The sequence below is a fragment of the Anas platyrhynchos genome, chromosome 2, assembly GCF_047663525.1.
Source record: "Anas platyrhynchos isolate ZD024472 breed Pekin duck chromosome 2, IASCAAS_PekinDuck_T2T, whole genome shotgun sequence".
Taxonomy (NCBI): domain Eukaryota; kingdom Metazoa; phylum Chordata; class Aves; order Anseriformes; family Anatidae; genus Anas; species Anas platyrhynchos.
Window position 1 is genome coordinate 146,815,144 of NC_092588.1, and position 20,620 is coordinate 146,835,763.

The 20,620-nt window shown below is 35.6% G+C and overlaps 1 long non-coding RNA gene across 1 annotated transcript; it reads right to left on the bottom strand.

Annotated features, from left to right (window-relative positions):
- Positions 1-3,719: 3,719 nt before the first annotated feature.
- On the bottom strand, positions 3,720-8,035 carry LOC110351291 (uncharacterized). The gene is made up of 3 exons (XR_002398509.4): positions 7,790-8,035; positions 5,702-5,815; positions 3,720-5,295 (listed from the first exon to the last, which is right to left on the bottom strand). It is a non-coding gene; the product is annotated as an uncharacterized lncRNA (long non-coding RNA).
- Positions 8,036-20,620: the final 12,585 nt, after the last annotated feature.

The window sequence follows — 20,620 nt, forward strand, 5'->3', positions numbered from 1 at the left end:
AGACCAAGGAGGCCAAATGGTATCCTGGGATATCTTAGGAAGAATATTGCCAGCAGGCTGAGGGAGATATTCTTCCCCCTCTACTCAGTCCTAGTGAGGCCTTACTTAGAGTGCTGTATCCAGTTCTGGACTCCGCAGTACAAGAAAGAATTGGAACTCCTGGAACAAGTCCAGCAAAAGGCTAGTAAAATAGTTAAGGGACTAGAGAATCTCTCATATGGAAAGCCTGTTCAACCTGGAGAAAAGAAGGGTCACAGGGGATTTGATCAATGTGCATAACTATCTGAAGGGAGGGTGTCAAGATTATGAGGCCAGACTCTACTCAGTGGCACCCTGGGTAATGGGCACAAACTACACCACAGGAACTTCTGTCTGATCTTGAGGAAAAAATTCCTTACTGAGGGTAATGGAGAACTGGAACAGGTTACCCAGAAAGCTGGTGGACTCTATGGAGATATTCAAAAGCTGTCTGAGCGCAATTTTGGGTAATGTGCTGTAGGGAACCCTGTTTGAGCAGAGAGGTTGAACTAGATGCTCTCCACAGGTTTCTTCCAAGCTCAACTATTTTGTTCTGTGATTTGACCTTGTCTTCTTCAGAGCATTTCTGTAATCCATTTGATTTTACCTATTTCAAACTTAGTAGCAAATTGTAAATACATGAACAATACTTCAATAAAGCTGTTGCTCTAGATTTTGTTATGAATAAACAGATAAAGATTTTGTTATGTGATTTTTTTTAATTTTTTTTTTTTATTTTTTTTTCTGGAAGATTCGTTTGACTCTGTCCAGTTCTGAGAGGTCAAATATCAACAGAAACCAATAGTAATGCTGATAGGTTCTCTTCACTTGAAAATGTCAGCAAGGAGGCCAGAGAACTAATGTAATGAACTATGTTTTCACCTTTAATTTTTATTTCTAAATTAAGGTTGGAATATTTTGATAATGCTAGTCTGGAAAGTTTCCTTTGCTATTGCCTATATTAAACTGGAATAACTTGAATGGCAGGTCTGGCTCATAAAATATAGGCCTTTCCAGAGGTGTGACAATAAGCTTTATTTCAAAGCAAATCTCAGAACAGAAACACAGCTATGAACAGCAAGACCTAACAGCAACAGTATTTCCTCATTTTTCCTCTGTTCAATGCAATTGCTCTTATCCTAGCCCCGACCAATAGCTGGCACATGAACGCCCCAGCCAGGAAAGGCATAAAACCACCTTTTGGCTTTATCTCATGAGCAGTAATGTTTGGTAAATAGGAAACAAAGAAAGAAAGAAACAAACAACAACAACAACAAGCACTACAGCTACAAATCGTTTTGGAAGAAAAACAACCTTCTGTGCTCTTTGGTTACACCTGCATCCTGCACATTATAAATCTTTGACAGACATGTGACCATCTTCACACATCTATCAGTCTTAGAGCTAATTGCAGAATTTCAAATCAAAAGCTACCAATCTGCCATCTTTCACAAGTACTTATCTCTCACAGAAACTAAATTTGTATGACACAATCTCTCTTGAATTCCTAAAATCAGCTAATCTATAAGTAATACAGACAGAAGGCACAAAACACAGTTTATACCCTTTTATCCACCTGCTATCAAGTCAATGCACGTCTGTTATCTAACCTAAATTGTTGGCAGCAAAGTTAGAATGAGCTTTCTCACAGTGATTAGATGCCTTTGCTGGCTCTGACTCTAGTAGCATATGCTAGTTGAATATATCTACCCTATAAATTGGAAGACTTACTATACCAGTTATCACTTCTTAGAACATCAAACCAATGCAGACCTCTATTCATGAGGTCAGAAGAACAAATCAAAATATAAAAAAGATGCAAAGATTTCTAATATCCATCTAGCCAGCAGCCCCTCTAATTCTGTATTCTTTAGAAGTTTACTCGCCTCAGGTTGCTTATAATAAACCCAATGAGGGCAATAACCATGGTCTCTCCATAAACATACATTCATAAGTTATCGGATCAATTTACACTCTAAAAGTTAATGAATTATATTATCTTGCATAGATTTGTTCTGAATTTACATACATCTATGCTAAATGTGGGAGTTCTGTTTATCTTTTTTTTCTTTTTTTTTCTTTTTTTTGATTTTTTTTAAGATTTTGTATATCAAGGACATCTTGAAATGATTAGATTTGAAGGCTAATTGGACATTCAGAATTGCTTCTGCTGAGCAATGCTTAATATGTTACTTCATTTTTTTTTTTTAATTTAATTATTATTATTATTATTCCCCCTTCTTGTATTATGGAACAAATTATGTTGGAACATCTGCTTTACTGTCTAGGAGTTCATTAATTTTTCCTGTAAGTTTCTTACCCTTGCTGAAATTTAAACAATTCCCAAATTTCTGTTTCCCTGAATTTATTTATTTATTTATTTTTTCTATATCTTTGATTCTTGATTTTGATTCAACATTTTTTTTTTTGCTATACATGTATACTTAGATTGGGTAGCTAGAGTTATAACCTGGCTGAAAACCTCCAATTATTTTATTCAGCAGCTTCTTAACACTTTTTTTTTTTCCTACTATATTTTTTGTAAATCTTTATATAAGTTTTAATTACTGACCACAGCTGAACATACAAATGCTTTCATTGGCAGTCCTAGGATTTTCTCTCAAGAGTTTACAGTTTATTTCAAACTCAAACTATATAGTTTAAGTTTTTTCTTCTATTTGCAGTATAAAATATTTTATCACTGTAAAAAATCAAATCCAACAGCCAATAAGCTCTCCAGAAAGACTTAATGGTTGTTTTATCCATCTGCATTTTAAAAATGGTTGAGTTTCTCTGTTTCATTTACTACAAAATGTACCAATATATTTATAATACCAGTTTTATCCATAGTTGTTGAGAAATGGTAAGCTCATTTTTAGAGAGGAAACAAACTTTAGATCCTCAATATGAAATAAATATGAAATAAAATCAAGATTCTGATACCTTTAACTACACTTTGCCATCTCTTCCAGAGAAAGAACCTTGCAAGACACCTCAATCTTGACGTGTGGTAGAATTTTTTGAAGCACTATAGCTGACTCTCACTGGTGTCTGGTAAGGTCTTCACACTGAACTTGCCACCAGTAACAATTAATCTTTATCACTGTCCTATACCAAGAGAGACAGGCAATTCAGATAGCACAGAGGCTGAATAGCCCACTGCTGATACATGCCTGTTTTCATCAACTTTATGGGAGCCTAAGACACACAAGTTACTAATTTAATCTCTGCAGTTGAATGTTTGTTGAATGCAGCTAAAGTTTGGCAGCATAAACTCATATCATTGTTTTCCTTTGTGCAGGGTCATTACTGCAATACATTTCAGTGAAGAGCAAAAGGAAGGAGTGGGAGGCTGATGCTAAAGTGATTTATCCATCATCCGCAGATGTTTCACCAAGAATCACAGAAAGGTTAGCTAGAATAAGTGGAATTTTCTTTTTTTTTTTTTATCTCATCACAGAGGAAAAAAAAATTAAAAAAAAAAAAGTAAAATTCAGATATTCAAAGGAATATCAGAATTTAGAGTTCATCAATAACTACATAAATAGTCTTTCCAAAGCACCTAAGGATTCCACGTCTGAATCATAGTAGTATTCATTTCAAAAGTTTTCATCTGGGAAACTCACTACTGGACTTAATCCAGCAAATGACTTTATAATAGGATTATCATGTTTCAAGAACACACAAAAGAAGAAGCTTCCTTTTCCTTTTCACATAGTCATTTATTAGATATTTCCTCCAGTGATAGGGAATACAGGATCATTTAGTACCAAGAGAACACACTACTTCATGCTATGCTACAATTTAAGGCCTTTTCTCTGGTGAACCTTTTATTTGAGTGCCAAAAATTCCTGGACTACTTCACTAGAAGAGTATATCAAAAAGATAAACGTCCTAAGAATTTCTAAATTTCTAACTTTCCTAAGAATGTCCTAATAATTTCTAAAGTTACATAATGCCATCTCAAATTAATTCATTCTTCTGAATTCACTGGAGAATCCAATATAAAATCTGCATTAGTTAACCAGTACCAAGACCTGTCAGGTGTTAGTACAAAAGTTTTTGTTGTTATTTTATTTTACTTCATTTCTCATTTGCTGTTTTTAAAGTATCCAAAAAGCCACAAACTATAGCATTTGTTTTCAATAAGGAATATGTTTAACTGTTTACCAGCTCATGGCTACTTTAGCTATACTTGCTTGCATAAGAGATAAGAAAGAATAAAATTGCTCAGAGTCACTCTGTAAATAATACATCAGAACGATACCACTCGTCTGAGAGTTGCAAATCTCTTAGTCTCAATCTTCTCTTCTTCATATTAAGTTCACACTCATAAAGTGTTGATTATTAAACATACTTTCAGATTTATCATGAACAAATATTTTCCTTTTCTTCCATCTTTTGCCACCTTGGCTCAGTTTCCAGAATCAGCAATACAAAAATCAATAGATAATATATTTATTTGCTAGAAAAAGCAGTGTTAGCAGCAGCAGAACCATAACAACATCGTTCTGTCTGTCTTAGGCTACCAAACATGCACACTTACTACTAAGGACAGGGAACAGCCCTGGATTCCACCAGTCTGCTCTGCTACCGTCCACAGTATATATGTCAACACATAAAGCACATTCTGTGTTATCAACAGACACATATATATGCATGCATGTATCCCGACTTGCTTTCTGCCACTGCACTGACTGACTGCTTATTAGATCAGTGGACCTTCCAGATTCTTTTGCAATATTTTATGATAATAAGTCTTTGTATATATATTAAAACAACAACCACTACAAAGCTGCCAAATGGGATTTTTTTTTTTTTTTGGATGAATTTTCTGGACTTATTAGATGTATTTGATGACTGGAGCCTACATATCTTAAGATCTTACATTTCTCAGCCCAGATTTCTAAATGTCTATATTGTTCAGACTGGATATGTGCAGAAATACCGAAGTCTTGAGAGCACCAAGCTGTCTTGTTCCTCTGTCCTACGAGTCTAATCATGATACCACAAAAATATACTTCCTCCACAGGCCTCAAATCAGCATCCTTGTCCATACTGCACAGCCAAGACAGATTGCACTTTTCCTTTTATACTTGTATAACAGGTGAGTAATTTACAAGAGACCCAATTCAGTCTCTCCCTGTCCTGACTTGCAAAAAAACCAGCAGTGGCCCATTTCCTGTAAAAAAACTGTAAGCAGTGTGTGTGGACTATATAGTCTATCTCTCATGTCTTCCTCTTTGTAGTCCAGTTCATATTTAAAAAGATTCAAGCCTAGAAAGACAGAAGGGGACTTGAAATCAACTCCAGTTTGAACAGATCATGAGTCTCTTCTTGACTTTCTCAATACACAATCTTGATTATGCCTGTGGTGCTTTTATTTATTTATTTATCTCAACCATTTCATTTATGCCATGGAACTACCTAGATTAAATCTAGTTTCAATCTTGATGTTATTTAACCATTTTACTACAGAATGAATACAAAATGAAAGCCTGACATTGTTTTATTATAATTTAGCTACGCAGCCTTTAGATCAAAGCTGTCTTGCAGATGTATGCTGCAAGGTATGAATGGGACAAAGTGAGTGTACTTGCAAAAGATCATGAAGATGAAGTTTATGGATGGTTAATTCCAACAAAATTTTACCTTTGTAGAGAAGGTCCTTTCTCATCCTTACCTTTTGAACATCACACAAAGAAGGCTGTTCTCATATTGTGTCTTTAACGTTGCCTCACTGGGAAAAAGTTATATTCTGAGTAGATCTACTCTTCTGGTCAAACACTGAATATTCCTGTCATAGGGGATATGACAAGACAAGGATATATCCTTGGGGATGAAGCAGCAGCAGGAAGGTGATGTAATTACAATGCTGGAATGAGATTTGTGAATCTGCTTAATCAGAAACCTCACTTGCAACCTTGGAAAAATCTCACTCCTATATTTATTTTAAATTTTTTCTTCATAAATCTATGAAAAACTACTATTTTTTTTTTCTCCCATTACCATTCCACTTGACATATGCTTGTTTTACAGAAACATATTTTACCTGTATTAAGAGACTAAGCCTTTTAGAGTCCTGGGTGCACATTAAGTGCCATAGGTAAAAAGAAAGAGGACATCCCTGTGTGAAGAACAAATAGATTTGGAACAACAGGTGAACTGCTTTGTGAGCACTTCCGAAGTTACATTTTTATTAATATCTATCATCTCGGTTGACAGGATAATTCATCATAATTAGAAATATAACCTAGGTTAGTGAGGCTTTTTCTGCCACAGAGTTGTGAAATTAATTTTTAGATGGCCTTTGTATGTACAACAGTTTTCAATGCTTATGAGAGAAAGTGTCCCCATGAACACGAACACTGATTATGACACCTTTTTTTTTTCTTTTTCTTTTTTTTTTTCCTGACTAAAACCAGAAAATTGACCAAATAAACTACAGGTCAGATTCTCAGCTGTATAACTTTGAAAATGTCAACAGTAATTGACTGTCATAAATGGTCACATAAATATGCATATTTCATGGAACCATGTGTTTTCTCTAGAAATTTTAGTACATACTTTTGACACTAGCCAATAGGTAAAAGGAATTTATTACCAGAGTAAGTTTTATAAAATAAAAATGTCTGTATGTGCATAGGTTTTATCTGTTACTGGCTTTACATCTAAGACAATGTTATAAAAGCATACCATTGTCACCGAGTGTTTTCTGAGCTCCAGAACTGAGACTGCAGCAACTACAGATGTTCTATTCATCTCACACTCTCTTTATAATTAATGTAGAGAAATAGACATTTTTAAGGTGTAATTCATCTGGCTTGTTTAAAACAACCACTTTAGGATGTGATGAATCACACTTTAGACTACATTGACAGTACTAATGAAAATTCCTTAACTTTAAAGGACGTCTATGGTGACTGACTCAGACAATTTTAGCCCAGATAGCTTAATATGGTGGAATCATTATGGCTTCCATTCTTAATTTTGTGAATACGTGTTTTCTACTTTGCGATAATTATGTTTTTTGAGAATTAAATTTCACTTAATAGATTAATTCACTTTGCCAGGGCCTGGGAAAGTTGACTACTCAGAAAATGGTAGATATATATTTGAGCACCAGCATAACTTTTTAAAGCAGATGACTAAGGCATATACCTTTGGTAATATTAGTTTTAATTTTTCTGTGTGTCAGCTGTTCCATATGTTAAATACAAATTATAATATTAATCTTATTATGATCTGGTTTGCATTTATTCATTCAGTTTTATAAAGTGCTTGATAAACTCAAAAGGATAGAGATGCCAAATATTATTAGATATAAAGAGGAATAACACAGCTAAGTGAAATTCATGTGTTCCTGTCACTTATTATGTTTTCACTTCAATTTGAATTTTTAACCCTATTCATCTCTTCTTTCTAAATATGATCTTAAACTGTCCACCACCATGCCTTGAACATCCTGAATTTTTACATTAGTACATTTGTGATTCAGAGCATATCCTACAACACCCTTTCCCACTCTGTATTGAATGTGCCTTCAATATGCTATTGAAGATTCAGCATCTCAAGCTATCATCATATTAATTTTAAGACACTTTTTTTTTTTTTTATCAACAGATGAACAATCATGATGATTAAAAATGTTTCTCCTCTCATGGGCTTGTACAGTATTTTACATTCTCTGGCATGTTGATTACTTATGTTGATTGAAAATGAGTGAAAAACAGAGAGAACTTATTAGCCAGTTTAGTTAGCTGCTACTTACATTAATGAAAATGTCTGGATACATGCCCATTAAGAATAGTTGGGAGATCAGAGGTAGAAAAGTGATTCCTTTGCTTCTCGCTGCTGACAATTTGGAAAGCAGCATTCCCACAAATGGCTGCTGAAGCATGCACAGCCTCCACAAGGAAATGTCGCTGCACAGGAGCCCAATCCAAACCAGAGCACCCCTGGGAGCAGGGGAGTCACACTCCACCAGTGTTTGTATTCCCCTTCCTCCACTTCCCTCCTCAAGCTGATGGCTGGCAGCACAGGTGCTTTGGCAGCAGTGGTATTTATCAGTGAGAGCAGCTAGCAGCAGCTCCATTACTGCCGCTACTAACAACATGCCAGTCTTTCATTACCAGGGTGGTACTGATAGAAATACGTAAAAGCATATAGTTGGTCTTCTGAAGGACAGCTTTGTTTTTTCTTCACTAATTGTTTATTTAAATGGCTACCTCAGAGAGGCTTTAAAGCTGTAAAATAGAATTTCTTATATATGTTATATATAAAAATTTTATATATATATATATATATATATATATCCAGCTGATAGAAGGGAGCTTCATGCTGAACACAAAATCCATTCTCTCAGCTTTGTATAGCTAGTAAAATGCACTGATTGTCCATGGTGGTGAGCAGGGGGGATAAAGGAGGGCAAGTGAAATGTTACTATGATTCCTATTTCATGATTGGAATTGCAAGGGTAAAAGCAATAAAGTGATTTGCCTAAGGTGATGCAGAAAATGCCAGGAACTGAATCCAGACCTCCTGAGTCACAGCCCAATGCCTTAATCAGCTGACCATGTTTCCAAGCATTTGGCTTTACAAAATCAGTTGGCCTGATTTACTGGCAAAGTCTTATGATAGTGATTTTTCCCACTACAAAAAGTCAGTGACCTACAAAAAAAAAAAAAGTATGTAGAAACATATCATACTGGAGAAAATACTGCAAAATAAAAATAATAATAATTAAAAAAAAATAAAATAAAAATGGCAAAAACAGGAAAAAAATGGAAAAACAAACAAACAAACAAAAAACAGGATATTAATAGAAACCAGGCTTACTGGTAGTGCAGGATCCGTTTCAGCAACACTGCAAGAGTCAGGTGGCTACAATTTGTCATAAGGAACTGTGCATTACAATGAAAGACAGGGATCTGATCACAGAGAAAACATCTGCTACTTGTCAGCTGTCACTTAGACAATGGGAAAGGTCTAAGAAAGAGTTTGGAGTACTTTGCTTGTTATTCTTAGGCTGCTGCAGAACCACTTTCTTTTTCAAAATACTTAGCTCTATTTGAGCAAAGAAACTAGATTTCATCCTTACTTTGCTTGAATTCTGTTGAGTGGACTTCAAGCAGAAATCTGCCAGAGTAAGAGCACAATGCCATTAATTACAGTAGTTAATATTCAGAATTGGTGAGAATAGAATTTTAAAGCTATCTATTAGAATTTTACTTATGTTTTCAATCAGACTGCTCCTACTCCATGCTATACATTTATAATTGTTGTTGCTGTTGTTGTTGTTATTATTATTATTATTATTATTATTGTTATTCCAGCCATTCACTTTTTGAATTATTCATGAAAATATATAGGTAGAATAAAATATGTTATTATTTTGCTGATATGAACTTTGGATAATGGGCACAATAACATTACCTATTTCTGACAGTTTTGACTTAATGCAGTTAATGTGCTGGGTTACTGGAAAAGTCAGTGCATATGTGTAGTTAAACACAGAACTGATGAATTAGCCCTGGAAAATTCAAATAGTTTTTGCATTTTACACAGTTGTCCCAGTATCAAAATTGATATTTTATGCTATGTGATGCCTAAGATGAGGACAGATTTATTACTAGGCAGTTTTCCATTACAACCTAGGTCCAAGTCATGTGTTGGAAAATCAGAGGTCCAACAATCACACCAAAGAGAGAGTGCTACCAAAGAGAGAGTGCTGGATAAACTTTTTTTCCAAAGCTTTTTGCAATCCTATCTCCACTTCTATTTATTTATTTATTTATTTATTTTATTTTGTCTCTTACAAATAGCAGTTGTGATCTCATCTCCAGAAGACAGGTCATGCCTGGAGAGCAATCTCACATTACATGTACCACTGTTATATACTACAGATGCATTGCAGATTTAATTCTTAAATGTAATTTCTTCAGCAGATGAAAACATTTTATTGTGCACCTTTTGGGATACCTACATCTGTTATTCTTCAGTTTCAAGGCAGATTCATGGAAAGTTGTTAGCACACAGAAAAAAATGATCAACAACAACAAAGAGCCCTTCTTTTTATTGGTATTCTGTTGAGACATCATAAGCATACTAAAAGCAGCATATGTCAACAAGTCTGCAACGCGTGCATTTAATTGTCTCCCAGTTTAACCCACAAATTGTATTTACTGCTACTAAAACATCTATTATGGGAAGTGTTTCATTTTGTAAGAGCGGCGTCCATGTTTTTTGGGCAAGCTCCTTCTTCTGAGATGCTGCTAAAATCTGCAGTGAGGGAGACTATAAAACTATACAACATCAACCCAGAAAACAGTAATGAAGAAAATAATTATCTCCTCAGTTGTGGCTAAGGTGGCTGTTAGATACTGATCCTGTAGAAGAAGGAAGATTTATCTGGCAGGTACTATCAGACCAGATGATTAGCAGTACATCTCCCTATGTTTTCAAGTGAGCTTGCACATATAGAAACTTTTATGTATATAGTTCCCTAAAATCATGTGGAAATACTTCATCTACCTGTTGCTGATTAAAGGAAAACTCACAGGATTTTCAGTTTATTACAATAATAATAAAAATAACAATAATAACAATAACAATAATAACAATAATAGAGTTCTGAGAGTGTTTTGTGATTTAAATATATAAACATATGTCTAAACCAAATTTAGAAAGACCTTTGGGTAGTTTTGACCATGCCTAATATGATAAGGGGGAGGGGAATTACAACATGCTTTATTTCAGCAATAGCTGAATGCAATGGCTATCTCATTTGATTTTGAATGATTAAAAGCCCAGAAGAATAAAACATTATGCAATAGAGTATAAAGCAAGCTGGAAGTATTTTGAGTAAAAAGAATTTCAGATCCATCTGTGATAGAGGAGAATGGAATAATAACTTGATGTTATCTGCCTGCATCAAAACGGGATTTTCTGTGAGTTTAGAAAAAGAAGGGAAAAAGAAACAGGAAAAACATTATACTGGTATTGTCTTGTACTGCATGGTAGCATGTAAGAAAATAAAAAAGAGAAATGGGCCAAAAGTCATATTCATGTAATTCTGAATTAACAGACGGTAGATCAAATTTACACCTAAAGAATATCCTTCTCTGATAACAAGAAAAAAAAAAAAAAAGTGCATTGTGAATTAGCATGAATATTAAGCATGGCAAGATAAAAACACATCTCATTTTTGAGCACAAAAATATCATTGTCTAATTTCCTCTCATATGTGTCATAAAAGTACCTTTTATTCAGTTTTTTGAACGAAAAATGAAACCCATTACACTTCTCAGTAGTATAGTTATGCAATTCAATGGGGGATAAAATGTCATGATTTAATAAATAGGATAAAGATTAGTAAAATAATCTAATCACTGGTCTCTCTTATTTTCAGTCATCACTGAAGAAGGAAAAGAGCAGGAGAGGAGGATTAATTTGAGGCTTTATGCCAATATAGGTCAGTAGCCCACAGCTTTCCTCTTTTTTGTAAGTGCTTCAGTGCTTCAGTACAGAGAAGATCATTGAGAATGAGCGTGATTACAAGCGTAACCCACACTTCCCTGAGCAAGCAGCAGTGGCAGCCCATTTCACCTTGCAGGTGGAACCTGGGCATGGTGAGCTCTGCTCTGCTCCCAAGAAAGAATACGGGATGCTTCTGCAGTGTTTGTGGGTACAGTCCTGAGTTTGGCCTTGGAGGCTCTGCCTGGACTTAGCCATACGTAGACATCTTTAAGGTTACCCAGCCAGTGCCTTTGAAAACCTCATGATACATTTGATCCTATGGGATCTGGCTGGACTGTCGTTACTGTTCCATATTCCTTCCAAGCAGTGTCACACAGCCCTGGTTGGATAGAAAAGTACACTAAACTTGGATTGATTTCAGGCTTAAAGTCTCAGATATTTCGTTGGTTTCTGGATTCCTTAATTTGTGTCCCCCATTAGAGCTACAGCACTCCCATCTCCTTGAAGGCCCACAAGCTAGTAAGTACAAGATATGTTAAGCAGGGCTGTGTAAGGCTCTGTCTCACTGTATATTTCTTAAGAGGAACATGTTGTCTGAACGCCTACACCACTATTCCAGGCACTAGGCATGTTGAGTTAATTAGAAGCATTTGATGTTACCCAAGTGAGTCAGGGATTTCAGCAGCCACATATGATACCTTCTGCTCTCACATAGTAGAGAGACAGCCTCAGCCTGAACCTGATTTCTCAGGAGTTTTGACCTCCCTTGTGCTACACCTGTCTTCCACCAACATATCCACATGGAGAATCATATATAAATCATATATAATCTGCTGTGGTGCTCTCATGTGAACTGCCATTTGCAGGTGGCATTTTTCCTGTCTAAAATAGATGTCTGTAGTCATTTTGTTTTTATTGCTGTTGTTTGCTTTTCCTTCTTCTCATTTGAGGTTTCAATCAGTTATTCACTCTACAACCTTAAGTTGCCATCAAGTCTCAAAGTCACTGCACAGTCCAGATATACATTTTCAGATCTATCATGCTACCTATTTAGCCCCTGGCTTAAAGATTAAAGGCTTCTTCTGGGTTCACTTCAGTTTTTACAATGTAATTGTCCAACACGTTAATGTTTTGTCTCTGTCACTGTGTCAGGGATGACAGGGATTTACAAGGCCAGAGTGCTGAGTCATAAAAGACACCTGGCAGCACATCAGATAGCAAATCCAGCTCTTAGGAGAAAAACTAAACTGGACACAGAAAAACAATTCAAGATTCAAAATTCTAGAAAAAGTATTTGTGATTACAAATTCCCTAAAGTTAGGGTAAAGATTATTTACTTCTGAACCAAGTGCTGACACTTGGAAGTGCTGGCAGAGTTTTGGGGGAAAAATTTCAGCAAGGGGTCAGAAAAGCTGAAAAATTATTACTCATACATGTTGTTATTCCTTAACGTTCATCAAAATCAGAAGCAGGCATGTGTAAAGCAAGCCACTTTTTTTTTTTTTTTTTTTTTTCCTGTTTAATCTGCCATACTTATAAGTCATTTACTGAATAAAGGCTTCTGAATGAAACAATGGTGATGTTTAATATAACAGCATTGTAATGCTTGGGCAGAATCTATGGTCCTGTGAGGTACCTGAACAAGGGCAGTGAATGCTGTCATAGAAAAGCCTCAAGGAGCAAGATATGAGGAAGCCAAGGGGGGAAAACAGGGAAAAGGAGAAGTCAAATGATCATGACTGTGCTGGCACCATTGCCTGCAGCAGAGAGCTGGAAAACCAGGACATCCCCTGCTATTGGTATACAACGAAGAAGTTTGTTGCTAGGACAGGAGGGAGGACAGAGCAGATCTGAACACAGGTCATGTTTTCTTGTCCTGGTGTCAGTCTGTACACACTTTTCAGGCTTTCCTGTTCCTTTCCTCCCCACTGATGTCAATTTCCCCTCTGACTCTCCATCCCAACTCTATCACCTCCTCCTCAATGTCCCATTTTCTTAATGAGCTGGGCAAGGATACAGTTCCTCATGTCCAAGGTGGCAAAATTCAGCTTAGTCCACACTTCTCAAGGACCTTCAGGCCACTCTGAAGTTCATTCATGTAATATTTAAAAGCCCTAACAGTCACCTAACACCATCAGAGCATGTGCAGATGTGTTGGCTCCCTGAGGCAATCCAAGGCAATGTTTGCTGAGTCTCAAAAGCTGTTTACCATGAAAACACAGAACTGCTCCATGGAAATCTGTTTCTGTGCCTTGCATCACACAGGCACTATGTCAATGTCCTTGCTTTTTTCCTCTTTAATCTACCATACTTATAAATAATTTACTGAATAAAGGTTTCTAGATGGAACGACGACGATGTCTGTTATAGCAGAAAAGACCTGTGTTGTGCTGCCTGGGCAGAATCTGTAGTCCTGTGAGCTATGTGAACAAGGAAGCTGAATGTTGTCATAAAAAGACGACAATATGTATTAATGATTTATCTTCCTTTTATATGCTGACATTTAAAAGGACTGAAAGTCACTTCCAGAAACTTCAATAAAGTTTTTGTGCTAGTCAGGTACAACCAGTGGGAATATTGGAATTGAAGGCTGGATGAGCTGTTGACTTTGGTGAAGTTATTCAAGAGACCTGCTTCATATGAATTTTGGATTCAAAATCAAACTGGACACTTTTTACATTAAAAATTAAGTTGTTGCTGGACCTCCCTTGGCAAGGTTAACGCACAAGAAAAAAAAAAAAAAAAAAAAGTGAGACCCCCAGCTCCCTTTTTCAGCTTCCCTTTTACAACTATGTAAAGGCATTTCTCTCCAGGATTCACCCCATGGGTGTAGTTCTCAAGGACACTGAGTGCATTTCTGTAACTATTCAACTGTTTCAAGCACCTGGATTATCACAGAAATTTCTAAGAATGCAAATCTTTTTTCTTTTTAGAAGAGTCATTCAAAACATCTGCCTATGGTCTTAGCTGGAGGTTGGTGAGGGATATCCTGCAAACCAATGTTAGGAATAATTGCAATGTTCCATTAGCCTGGTAGACAGAGAGTACTGCACACCTTGGTGTATGTCTGAGGGCTCCAGAGCCTAACATTAGCTGTGGCACAAGATCTATTTTCTTCAGAAAGGGCAGACCTAAAGGCTCAGCCTGTGGCTGAACAGTTTAGAAAAGATCTCATCAGTCTGATGTGAGTTCCTGTACTTCCCTGAACAGGCTGGGGAACCCTTTTAGTAATCCAGTCCTGTGGATTTCCCTTCTGCATAACTTGTTTTCCTTATGAGTCTCCAGTTCAAAACAATAGAGGAGTTTCCAACAATAAGGAGATTTTCAGCACTCCAAGCTTAGTCATTTCCTATTACTCAAAGGAAGAAAATGTGAAAGAGTTCCAATTTAGTCTCTGGCTAGTGGTCCAGCCAATATTTATATATCTCTTTTTATAAATACTAAATTTCGGAACAGCAGGGTCGTTGCCTCCCTATGCAAATAACATGATATTTTGGAACAATTGTTTAAAATTGAATTGTAAATGACTTTCAACGTAACATATTTTGCAGTGGACATTAATGTCTCCATGGCAACACAGAATGCTGTCCTGTTTTTGTTTTGTTTTACTGGATTTTAAAGGAAAACCCTTTGAATAGTTCCAGTGATAAAGATTATATTGTAACTACTATTGCTACACATCTACTCAAAGCAATAAGAATATTCAAAAAGCTATACTGACTGTAGCTTTGGAGATGTAAGCACATATTTAACAACTTTTATTATTATTATTTTTTTACTAATACTGACAATTATATTAAATTCAATTTAGCTATGTCTCAGAGTCAAGAACTTCAGTTAAATAATAACCTTTCTAAGCTGAGAAATGGCACTTATTTTGATCAGTCAAATAAGAGACATATACCAAAAATCATATTACATACAGACCGTACTGATATATAATTTATCTCAGTGTCTTTTTGTTGGAAAAGTGTACCTTGCTAGTTGGATTCATGTATAAGTGAAAAAAAAAAAAAAATCCTCTGGAAAATGCTTCAGGCTTTTTATCAGGCTGGATTTGTAAAGAGGATATATACATGTATATTTTTTAACCATCATTTCAAAATACATTTTTGTGATCGCCTTTATTTAATATTCACATTATTTTTTTATACTATTTTATGAAATATCAGAAGTGGTGTTACGGTGTAGTTATGGGCTCAAATAATTGTCTTGCCCTGATTTGCATATCACTACTAAACAAGAATAAAAATACTTTTGATGGTGCAATAGAGCCATAGAATGATTTAGGTTAGAGAGAGTCTCAGAAGGTTGTTTGATCCCACCCTTTGCTCAAAGCAGGGCTAACATTGTCATTAGATCAGGCTGCATGAGACTTTTCCAGGTGAGTTTTGCATATCTCCAATAGTGGATATTACATAGCAACCATGTCATAACACGGGGAATAATCATTTATCTTGCCTGTATGCTACTCCTTATGATATCCAATGTAGCCATCCATTTCCTGCTGCCCCTCAGAAGTCCATATTGAGACTGGTACTGTTTAATATCTTTATTAATGACATGTACTGAGAGCAGCCCTGAGGGCTGGCTCTAGGTGAGCCTTCTTGGCAGAGGGGTTGGACTTGGTTATCTCCAGAGGATCCCTTCCAACCTCAGCCATTCCATGATTCTGTGATTTCATGTTGCTGGATGAAATGATGAAATACTGGACATGAGCTAACAATACATACTTGCAGCCCAGAAAGCCAATCATATACTGAGCTGCATCAAAAGAAGCATGGCTAGCAGGCTGAGGGAGGTGATTTTTCCCTCTACTCTGCTCTCGTTAGGCCCTGCCTGGTATATCATGTTCAGATCTGGGTCCCCCAACAGAAGAAACACACAGACCTGTTAGAGTGGGTCCAGAGAAGGGCTAAAAAAATGATCAGAGGGCTGGAACACCTCTTCTGTGAAGAAGAGAGAACTGGGATTATTATGCCTAGAGAAGAGAAGGCTCCAGGGACACTTTATTGCAGGCTTCCAGTACTTAAAGGAGGCTTTTAAGAAAAATGGGAAGAGACTTTATTAGGGCCTGTAGTGATAGGAAAAGGGGTAATGGTTTTAAAGTAAAAGAGGGGAGATTTCAAGTAGATGTTAGGAGGAAATTCTTCACCCAGAGAGTGGTGAAGCACTAGCACGGGTTGCCCAGAGAAGCTGTGGATCCCTGGAGGTGTTCAAGACCAGGTTGGAATGGGCTTTGGGCAACCTGGTCTAGTGAAAGATGTCACTGTCCATGTCAGGGGAGTTGCACTAGATGATTTTTAAAGGTCCCTTCCAACCTAAATAATTCTATGAATCTATGGTTCTGTGATTTCTGAAGACAATAGCAGAGGTCAGTGAGAGATATTTAAACATCGAGTTGCAATTTAAAACACCATGACACTTCTTTCACATTCTCCTGATCATTAATTCCTTCAGATAACCTTCTATTCCATTATAAGCAATGGAGATTTTGCACCTAATTCCTGTAATTCCCTCTTTATCATCTTTTCTGTCTGTAATGCATCTAAGAAAATAATTTATTTTTATTTTTTTTTCCCCAGCAATATTTCCTGTGAGCTCCTGGAATTTAATCCTTATCTCAGCTTATCTCACTTCTACCTTGAGTTTATTCAGTTCACTTTTGTAAATCAGCATGCTCCTTCTTTGTGCTGATGTGACTTTCCAGTCAAATTCTTTAAATACCAGTTTTTTAGGAAAATTCTAATATGGTGTCCTAATTACTAGTAAACAATATTGGAGGAAAAATATTCCTCACTTTGAAAACTTTAATCGTTTATTTCTACATTAGTTTTAGAATCTGTTTTCCAATTGGAACTCTGCAATGGAACTCTGCAATGGAATTCAAGCAATAGAAAACAGTTAAGAAACCTCCTCCTGAGACTGCAGAAGCATAAACAGTCCCCACAATCACGGAAATCATGAGGTGAAGCAGGATTAGTGTATTACAGATTGTCTGAACACTTTTTCCTACAGTAAAAAAAAACAAGATTAGAACAGCTGATTTAGGGATGTCTGAAACAGATTTTTTTTTTCCGTATCAGTGTCTTATCATGTGATTACAGAAAAGCACATGTCCTAAAACCATAACAAATATTCTTTCATAGTTCCAAGCAGTCCTTGTTCTTTAATCAGATGACAGTTATTTGATCTAAACGTATTAAACCAGAATAGTTCATGTGTTTTCCTTCTCACTGTATGCTTCGTAAGGAGCCATAAACTACTGCAGATATGGAAAGTAATTACTAAATAGAGTAAATGTAGTAGATCACCTAAACTGAGTAAATGTCCAGTATCAATATGTAAACTAGTTTGTTTCTAACTTCAGATGTGAGCATGATGAAAATCATTACTTCAATAATTATTCAATAATTATTTTAATAAACATTTTAATGATGTTACTCTTTTTGTATTGTTTTCTATTACATTCACAGCAGAGAACTGTGTATGGGTCGATGAATAAACATATGCTTAAATGCAGCTGTTTCACTATTGCAACAAAACAAGAAGATGTTTTAAGACTGGAAAAGCCAAAAATTAGTGTGAAAACAAAGTAGTCCAAGAAAAGGCTTCCCCAGCTCTTAATTTCTCAAGTCATGAAATATGATTTCATTAATTATCACATATGGGTAGTTTTCTCAAATTCATGTACAAAATAAAGCCAAATTAGATTTCTGGTCTAACTGCACTGACAACAAAACTACTCAGCATTAATGTAGTTACTATATGAGAAAAACAAACAAACAAAAACAATACAAAACAAAAAACCTTTGTAAATTGAAAAAGACATAAAAACCTACATCCAAGACAGTGAGTTTTTCTCCAGAGTGGAAATTGCCTTTAGGATATTTGGTTTGGCAATACTTCTTGTAATAATAAACAGTTACTAATTTGATGTTAGGTGCTATTACTTTAGAAATAATAAGTATTACTTAATACTTTCACTTCACATACAACATAGAAATCATATACAAAAAAAAAAAAGGACAGATATAGAATCATAGGATCGCATAGAAACATAAATAAAAGTTCAACTAAAATCTTGACTATTTCACAGTACTGGGCAGGATTTTCCAAATGTCTGTTCTTCTGGAATAGCCTGTGAAAACACACATTACTTCTGTTTTCTTGAAATGTCAGGCTTAATCACATAAGTAAGCCACTGAAGAGTATGAGCACTGATTTCATCTTACATTTTGGATTTCTAAACAAGTCACAAAACCAAAAATTTAACACTGAAGACAAAAGAGATTTTTAACATGGCATTCATCTAATCTGATGCATCTGTGTTTTTTTTTTGTTTTGTTTTGTTTTTTGTTTTGAGTGCTCTGTAAGATCAGTAGAGAAATCAATAGTTTCTGAGGGTCCTCTGAAGATAAATAACAAAATTTGGCAAAGTTTCTTACCTTCTAGTACTATTGGCAAGCCATAGGCGAAACTGAGGCAGATGAGGCAGATGAGAGATGAATCTTCAAGTGTTGGATTAGGTTTCATCTATGATGGTGACATATTTGTTCTCATTTAATTTGAGTCTGTACTTCCAAGAAGACAGAAAAGTTAGAGAAAGACAAAAAGAAAAGTTAAAATGTTTTTTTTTTTTTTTAATAGTTTGTGGTATAAACAAAATACTGTATAGTAAAAGTAGCTATTTTTTACAACTTCTTGTTCAGAAAATGAGTATAGCCTACTCTTGTGTAATGGTCTTTCCAAAGTTACAACAATAAAACTTCATGGTGTCATTCATTGTCACATAATCTGTAGTTATTTCCATACAATATAAGCAGTGTTAAAACACCTTTTTCTTCCCACACTGAAAACTTGTATGAATCCTCCCCCAGTCCATGCTTGTTTAGAACACATTTTTATAGCAAAGTTGTAAACTCAGTAACGTACGGTGATTTATCTTGGGAGTACTTACCCAAGAGTAACTGCAATGCAATATGGCAGGAAAATAAGAGATCTGGACCATCTGGGTGAAAATATGTGGCTTTGAAAATTGTTTAGAAAAAGTTGACATATATCTGGATGTGAAAAGCTCTGAATTCAGCTGAGAGTTTTGTCACTCATTTACTTACTAACTTTTGTCATGACATTGATAGTTGATTTTCAGAGTCACATAGTGCTCACATCTTCTTTATAGTCAAATAACTAGGGAATTAGGCTAAAACTTGTTTTCCCCATCTGAGGGTGATGTGCATTCCACAACTATTTAATAACTGTGGAACAAGAACTAATGGGTTCTTTAGTTATCTTTGCCTCACAGAAGTCATAAATGAGAAATAGTCAAATTAGCATAACCATCGCAGAGCCACTTCCCTCTCTCAGCTATGCTATTTCTGATCATAATATGAACATAATGATACAAAATAATAACCCCCTGCCTGAAACTAGGGAGTATTTGTTATATGCAATATTCACTTAATTATAAAAAAGATTTGTTTCCTTGTTCAATGTTAGCAATGTTTATATTCTTGCTCAGATAAATATAAAGCTAAAGGTGAACTACTGGTGTTTACAAATAAAGCTGAAGGTTTACCAGCACTGAAACAAAATGCATGCTTTTTTTGTCTCATTGGAAAGGCAAAAGAGAACAGGCTGCTAAAACAATAAAAATATATTCTTATCAGTTGTTGTTGTTGTTGTTGTTTCTTTTTATGGTTTGTTATTTCTCTGAAACTCCTCTGGTATTTATCATGGGATAAAAAGGGCAAAAAAAAAAATCTTTACTGGAAACTATAACATCAAGCCCAGGCTTTGATGTTATAGATGATATCAAATAGATCTGCTAAGCAAAATAGTGTCAGAGTTCTCAAAACAAGCCGAATTCCGAATTTTCATAACTACAAATTTTAATGTGTCATTGTTCAAAATGTTTGGATGGATTCTGGTAAAAACTATGATGATCGAATAAACTTCAAGGAAAGTCAGACACATTTCACTGCTTTTTTGTTTGTTTGTTTGTTTGTTTGTTTATGAATAACAAGGTTTCCCCAGAAGGCACATGAGAACAGAAACTTGAGATCCCACTGGTGGCTGAAGAGGCCTCTGCTTTTCAATGTTTCATCTTTGTTTGTTAGTCAAG